Here is a 7,156-nt window from a genome sequence, read left to right on the forward strand (position 1 = left end):
TACCCAGATGACAAAATTAGAAAAGAAAGTATCTTCCCTCAGCAGTCAAGGGATTATCTCTCATTATGTTGATTCAGCCTCACTGGAAAATACATATAGCAATGAAAACAATCAGAAAAATCCCAAGGGAAGACATTTTCTGTTATGCACATACGTTTTCATTTAGCCCATGGTTACCTTAACTGTGAGCTGTTTGAAGCTACCAGTTTGAGCACTATTGATTATTTTTTTCAGGCTCTGAATAGCTCTAGGGATCTCAGCAGGGGTTGGAGGAACCAGTTCAACCTTGGCGTAGGACCAAAATGTGGCTTAAAGATCAATTGTTTTACCAGCTTCACATTAAGGGTAATAAAATACAGTATTTTGAAATGTTTCTTAGGCTATGTATGAATTTAATTTGTTTTAATAAAACAAAATTTTAGTGTATTTGAACTGTTGTGCATTGAATAGTGTTATCTTGACACCAACATTAACCTCTCCCACCTCCTCAAGGTTGTAAACAACATGTTAATATTGGTTAGCATGGTGGAATGACATCATCCAGTCATCCCATTTTCCAATATCTTTAAATGTCAAATAATTTGGAGAAGATAGTTTTTGTATGTTATGTCTTTATTATTCTTCTTTGTGTAACTACAGGGTGATTATGATGGTTATAATGAAGATTATATAGGAGAGTAATACAGAGCTATACATTTCTGAGTTTTGGATGGATATTTACAAAATTTTGTCCTAGATTTTTTCTAAATATGCACTCTCTGGCCTGCAACTAGATTTCTAGTTTCTACTTTCATTAAGTTAAATATACAAATATAGCACTTTTGGAGTAATTATGTTGGTGTGAGTGTGGGTATGTACCTATTTTGAGAAATGTTGAGAAAAATAATTGAACAAAACAGATAATTTCAAAAGTTGACAATTTACTAGCAAACTAGAAACTTTAACAATTCTGAAAGCTAACCTACTTTCTCTGTTTTATTGTGGATTTTTTTCTCTCATATCTTATGACTTATTTTTTTAGAACCTCCCCCATTCAAATTGTATGGTTTTACTGTTTTGTCTTTTTTTTCGAGTTGGAGTCTCACTCTGTCGCCCAGACTGGAGTGCAGTGGCCGCTCCCAGCCACCACAGCCTCGACCTGCTGGACTCCGGAGATCCTTGTGCCTCAGCCTTCCACGTAGCTGGAACTACAGGCGCACGCTACCACGCCCGGCTGATTTTTTGATTTATTGTAGAGATGAGGTCTCGCTGCCCAGGCAGGTCTCGAACCTACAGGCTCAGGCAATCCACTCACCTCAGCCTCCCAAAGGCGCGGGATTACAGGCTGAACCACTGAGCCCGGCTGGTTTTACTATTATTCATGCTAGACCTAACACATAATTCCCTTGTTCCAAAGATCATGAAAATTTCCTTATATAACCTCAGGAATTATAAGAATATTTTCTTTTTCTTTTTTTTGAGTTGGAGTCTCACTCTGTCGCCCAGACTGGAGTACAGTGGCCGCTCCTGGCCACCACAGCCTCAACCTGCTGGGCTCTGGCAATCCTTCCGCCTTAGCCTTCCGAGTAGCCGGAATTACAGGAATGCACTACCACGCCCAGCTGATTTTTTGATTTATTGTAGAGAAGAGGTTTCGCCAAGTTGGCCAGGCGGGTCTCGAACCCACGGGCTCAGACAATCCACTCATCTCAGCCTCCCAAAGCGCGGTATTACAGGCTGAGCCACCGAGCCCGGCTTAGAATATTTTCAATGAAAATTAATGGTTCTCAATACTAATTTGAAGATGTGAGTAGTTCCACAATGAGTGTACTAAGCTAAATTACTTAATTTGTATTCCATTTTTTTGTGTTCAATCGAAGAACACTATTTAAGCCAATTTTTTTTCACTTACTATAACTGAGTATTGGCTTTATTGGGCCAATTTGTTCAGGTAAACATTATGGAACAATTGTGTTTGTGTCAGTGTGGGTATATACCTATTTTGAGAAATGTTTAATAAGGGTTCATAAATTATGGGAGTGCTTTGACATAAATGAAATGAACAAAGACAGTGCTAGGTATGTAATAGATGCTCTGTAATTTGCAGGATATCTCTCTTTTGGAATGAGTCTGTGGCTATCGGTAAGAGATTGCAAATATCAAGAGTGAAGAAATGGCATTGATTTACATGTAGGACATTTATACCCAGTCTGCACAGGTGACTCTCTAAATTAGAATAATTCTGCTTATTTCATTTCCTAATTACCTTTACATTTTTCTGACTCTTGGGTTCATCACTAGCTGTACACACATCCCACTCCTCTTTTGCCTGTGTTAGGGCTACATCTTGCTTATGATAAATACACTGGCTCAGTACTTGCAACATTGTTATTTCATTAGGTTTTTTAAAATTATTATTTTAATTGACAGAAAACTATATGTGAAAGGAGGAACCTCATGAAACTTGGAATAAACTTGTTCACATTTTGTGTCAGCATAGCCATTTTTGCTTAGACTGACACACTTAGAATCTAGCACAGGTTAGACATAGATAAATTTCCAATAGGCCGGTTATAGTGTTTTTTACAATTTACTGGAGGCCTAACTGGCAGCCTACCCCACCTCCTCAGCAAATCAAAGGAAAACTCCATCAGATGCAAGAAAAGGACAGCCCAACCTTTCAATTCATGGTTTAGCATAATAATCTCTCATTTTTGGTTCCTTGTTGAAGATAGAAGGCCAAAGATCACTCCATGCTGGCAGAAGCCATAGAAATGATAAGACCAACTTTTAGTCAAAAACTTTTGGACTGGGAACATCTGACAGGTCTCTTGCAGGAAAAACCCCTCCGTTTGTCTCCTCCTATCTAGCCTACACCCAGGGTCATGAGATGCTAAAGTCTGACATCGTCAAGATCTAAGACTCATGTGACTACAATCAACATCAAAGACTGTGTCTCTGGGCATTCCTTTTGACACAGACCCCTCTGGGCCCAAAGCTCCCTTATCCCAAAAGCCCTTAAATGTACCCAGTACTTGGCCCTTGGGAGCCACATTCGCCTGAGCGCTGCCCCTATTTCCATCTGTGAAAGGTGAATCATAAACTTTGCATCTCTTTGCTTCTTAGTCTGTTGTGATCTTGCATTATTCCCATAGCACCAACCCACTTCACCTCAGTTTACCCTTTCATCATGAATTTATCATGTAGAGAAGAATTTTTCTTAATTTATTTACTTTTTAATTTTAAACATGTGGGATAGAATTCAGGAATAATGTTTTTAAGTATACATTGACAATGCTTAATTGTAGCTAACAAATGCTTTACCTTACAGGGTTGCCATTTTTCTGGAGAGAACACTTAATATCACTGTCTTCAGCATTTTTCAAAGATACAATGTATTCTCAATATACTCATCATGCTGTACAATAGAGCTCTCTAACTTAGTCCTCCTTTTGAGCAGTCATCATGTATCCATTGACAACATCTCCCCATGCCAGCTTCCCCTGAAAAAAACCAGCTTCTGGTAAGCACCATTCTACTCTCTACCTCAATGAGATCAACTTATTTAGATTCCACAAAGGAGTAAGATCATATCTTTCTGTGCCTTTCTTAATTCAATTAATAGAGTGTCCTGCAGTTTATGTGATTGAAAATTACAATCCATTCATGACAATGTGCAAGATTCCCTTTTCACATTGTTGCCAACACTTTTTTATTTTTTTTTGAGTTGGAGTCTCACTCTGTCACCCAGACTGGAGTGCAGTGGCCGCTTCTGGCCACTGCAGCCTCGGCCTGCTGGGCTCCGGCGATCCTTCCGCCTCAGCCTTCCAAGTAGCTGGAACTACAGGCCCACGCTACCACGCCCGGCTCATTTTGATTTATTGTAGAGATGAGGTCTTGCCAAGTTGCCCAGGCAGGTCTGGCTTTTTAATAATAGTTATTGTGAATTCATATCTTTAGTGGTTTTGGTTTTGTATTTTCCTTATTATTGACATTGAACATTTTTTCATATATCTGCTTGGCCATTTGTATGTCTTTTCAGAAATAACTAGGGTTTTTTTTTTCTTGTCTTTTCTTTTCTTTCTTTCTTTCTTTCTTTTTTTTTTTTTTTTTTTTTTGAGTTGAGGTCTCTGTTGCCCAGGATAGAGTGACCCAATTAGGCTCACTTCAGCCTTACATTCCTGGGCTCAAACGATTCTCCCACTTCAGCCTTCCAAGTAGCTGGGACTACAGGTACATGCCATCATGCTCAGCTAATTTTTTAATCACCATTTTCTGAAGAGATTGTTCTTCCCTACTATGTGTTCTTGTTACAAACTCTAAAAGCAGTCAGGTAAATGCATGAATTTGTTTCTGGGCTTTCTGTTCTGCTGCATTGGTCTATGTATCTTTTTATACCATACTGTTTTGGTTACTACAGCTTTTTAATGGATTTCAAAGTCAGATATCCAATGTGGATATCCTGGGAGGTCACTCTTCCCAGGTTCTCTTCTTGTGACCTATGGGAGCCTAAGGCTGTTCCCATTGATGTACAGTCCCTTTCCTCGATGTTGGAGATATAGCTAGGCCTTGAGTCTGCCCCTACATATTCCTACGACTTCTCAGAGTTCTGTGGACAATGAGGAGACAAACAATGCAGCAAACAACCTTATCCAGAACCAAACCTAAATCGAAGTTCATCTTACATGATTAGGGGAAACTTGTTGCTCTGTTCTGCTGTATTCAAAGATCTTTTTAAAAAGTTAGTATGACACCTCCAGTTTTTTCTTGTTTGTTTTTTGCTCCATTGCTTTCACTATTCAGAATCTTTTGCAGTACCATATGAATTTTAGAATTTTAAAAATTTCTGTAAAGAATGTCATAGGATCCGGGCTTGGTGGCTCAGCCCATAATCCCAGTGCTTTGGGAGGCTGAGGTGAGTGGATTGCCTGAGCCCGCGAGTTCGAGACCCGCCTGAGCAACTGGGCAAGACCTCATCTCTACAATAAAATCAAAAAATTAGCTGGGCATGGTAGCACACACCTGTAGTTCCAGCTACTTGGAAGGCTGAGGCAGAAGGATCGCCGGAGCACAGCAGGTCGAAGCTGCGGTGGCAGGGAGTGTGCCACTCCACTCCACTCTGGGTGACAGAGTGAGACTCAAACTCAAAAAAAAAAAAAAAAAAAAAAATCAGTTGTGGGGGCAGGGAGGGGCGGCCCGGACATGGAGGGCAAGCGCAGCTTCTCGGATATATGCGGCAACCGCCTGGTCCTACAGTGCCGCTACTACTCCCCGTCGTTGCGGGAGTTCTGCCTCAGCTGCCCTCGGCTGTCGCTGTGCTCGCTCACCGCTGTCACCTGCAGCGTGTGGCTCGCGGCCTGTGGGCTCTTCACCCTCTGCGAGAACAGCATGACAGCATGATCCTCTCTGCTGCCATTTTCATCACCCTCTTAGGCCTGCTTGGGTACCTTCATTTTGTGAAGATTGACCAGGAGACTCTGTTAATCATTGATTCTGTTGGCAACCAGATGACTTCATCCTATGCTTCAGGCAAAGAAAGCACTAACTTCATAGAGATGGGCAAGGTCAAGGATGTTGTCATCAATGAGGCTATTTACATGCAGAAGGTGATTTACTACCTCTGCATCTTACTGAAGGATCCAGTGGAACCACATGGCATATCCCAAGTAGTACCTGTCTTCTAGAGTGCCAAGCCCCAACTGGACTGCCAGTGTATCGAAGTGTACCGGAGTTGCCAGGAGATCCTGGTGCATCAGCAGGTGGCGTTGGCATGCCCATGAGCCCCAGCTGCAGAAGGCTGGCACCATCTCCATGGGAGGTGACTCTGCAGCCACAATGGCTGGTTTATTTTCTGTCCTCTAAACTGTCAGGTGGATACATTCCTAGGAACCAGAATGGATGTGGTGGATCTCAGAGCCACGAAGCAGGTGACTGGAACTCTAACTCAGTGTATTCCTGTGTATTAGAGTGCTCACCTTATAAGGTTCTGCCTACTTTACCAACCAAGGGGAGACCTGGAGAATTTCAACACTGTATGTCAAAAGTAATGTCAGCAGAGAGCACTTGGTGAAATTCCTAAGCACACTCAGGCTACTGTGTGTTGATGTTTGTGGAGTATGACTGTGGGAAACTGATATCAGATGTCTTGAGAAGGGTGTTGTTTCTTATTGCATCGTACCCCTGTATAAAATTAAGAAAAGTCAAGCCCTTCAGGTACTAGTTAGCAAGAAGTATCCTACAAAAGACTAGTCTCTATTCCTGTGTTCTGCACAGGATTGACTTGACTTTCTTAATAAACAGATCTTCCAAAACACACAGTAAGAAAAAAAAAAAGAATGTCATAGGTATTTTAATACTGATTGCATTTAACTGGTAGGTCATTTTGTTTAGTATAGACATTTTAACAGTACTCTGCCAGCCCATTAATAAGAGATACCTTTCCATTTATTTGTGATTTCTTAATTTCTTACCACAATGTTCTTTAGTTTTTAATGTAGAGATCTTTCACTCTTTTATTTAAACTTATCTTTAAGTATATTTTTGTAGCTCTTTTTTTCCCAGATAATTATTTGTTATGTACAGAAGTGCTACTGACTTTTGTAGGGTGATTTTCTTTCCTGCAGGTTTGTTGATTGAATGATTGATACTGACAGTTACTTGGAGTATTTAGCTTTTTATATATATAAGATCATGTCATCTGCAGGCAAAGAAATTTTCCTTCTCAATCTAATGCCTTTGGTTTTGCTCTTGAATAAGAGTGGTGAAAATGGGCATCGTTGCCTTGCTCCAGCTCTTAGAGAAAAAGCTTATGACTATTTCTCATTTAATGTGATGGTAGTTGTGCATTTGTCATGCATGTCCTTTGTTATGTTGAGGTATTTGGTCTATACTTCATTTGTTGAAAGTTTTTACCATGAAGGATGCTGAATTTTCTCAAAATCTTTTGTGCATTTATTAAAATTTTGTAGTTAGTTCTGCAGTCTCTTCTGGTGAGAATCTGGAGAGGATGAATCCATACCTAGTGGGAGGCCATGAGGATATTATATGTCACATTTTGTGTCCATGACCTGCTTATGACATCCACTGTGAGTTTCTGACTCCAAAAATACAGTTGAGACCCAGGGATTGTCATCTGCTTTTCAATGAATTACAGCAGGCATCTAGAAAAGTGAGAGTA

General features: G+C 40.5%; 2 pseudogenes; one reads left to right on the forward strand and one right to left on the reverse strand.

Moving 5' to 3' along the window:
• LOC103273744 overlaps positions 1–2,365 on the reverse strand; it is a 16,601-nt pseudogene extending 14,236 nt beyond the window's left edge.
• Positions 2,366–5,157: 2,792 nt separating this feature from the next.
• On the forward strand, positions 5,158–5,759 carry LOC103273745 (annotated as a pseudogene).
• The last annotated feature ends 1,397 nt before the right edge of the window (positions 5,760–7,156 follow it).

The sequence above is a fragment of the Carlito syrichta genome, unplaced genomic scaffold, assembly GCF_000164805.1.
Source record: "Carlito syrichta isolate Samal-C Ts95f unplaced genomic scaffold, Tarsius_syrichta-2.0.1 Scaffold314152, whole genome shotgun sequence".
Classification (NCBI taxonomy): domain Eukaryota; kingdom Metazoa; phylum Chordata; class Mammalia; order Primates; family Tarsiidae; genus Carlito; species Carlito syrichta.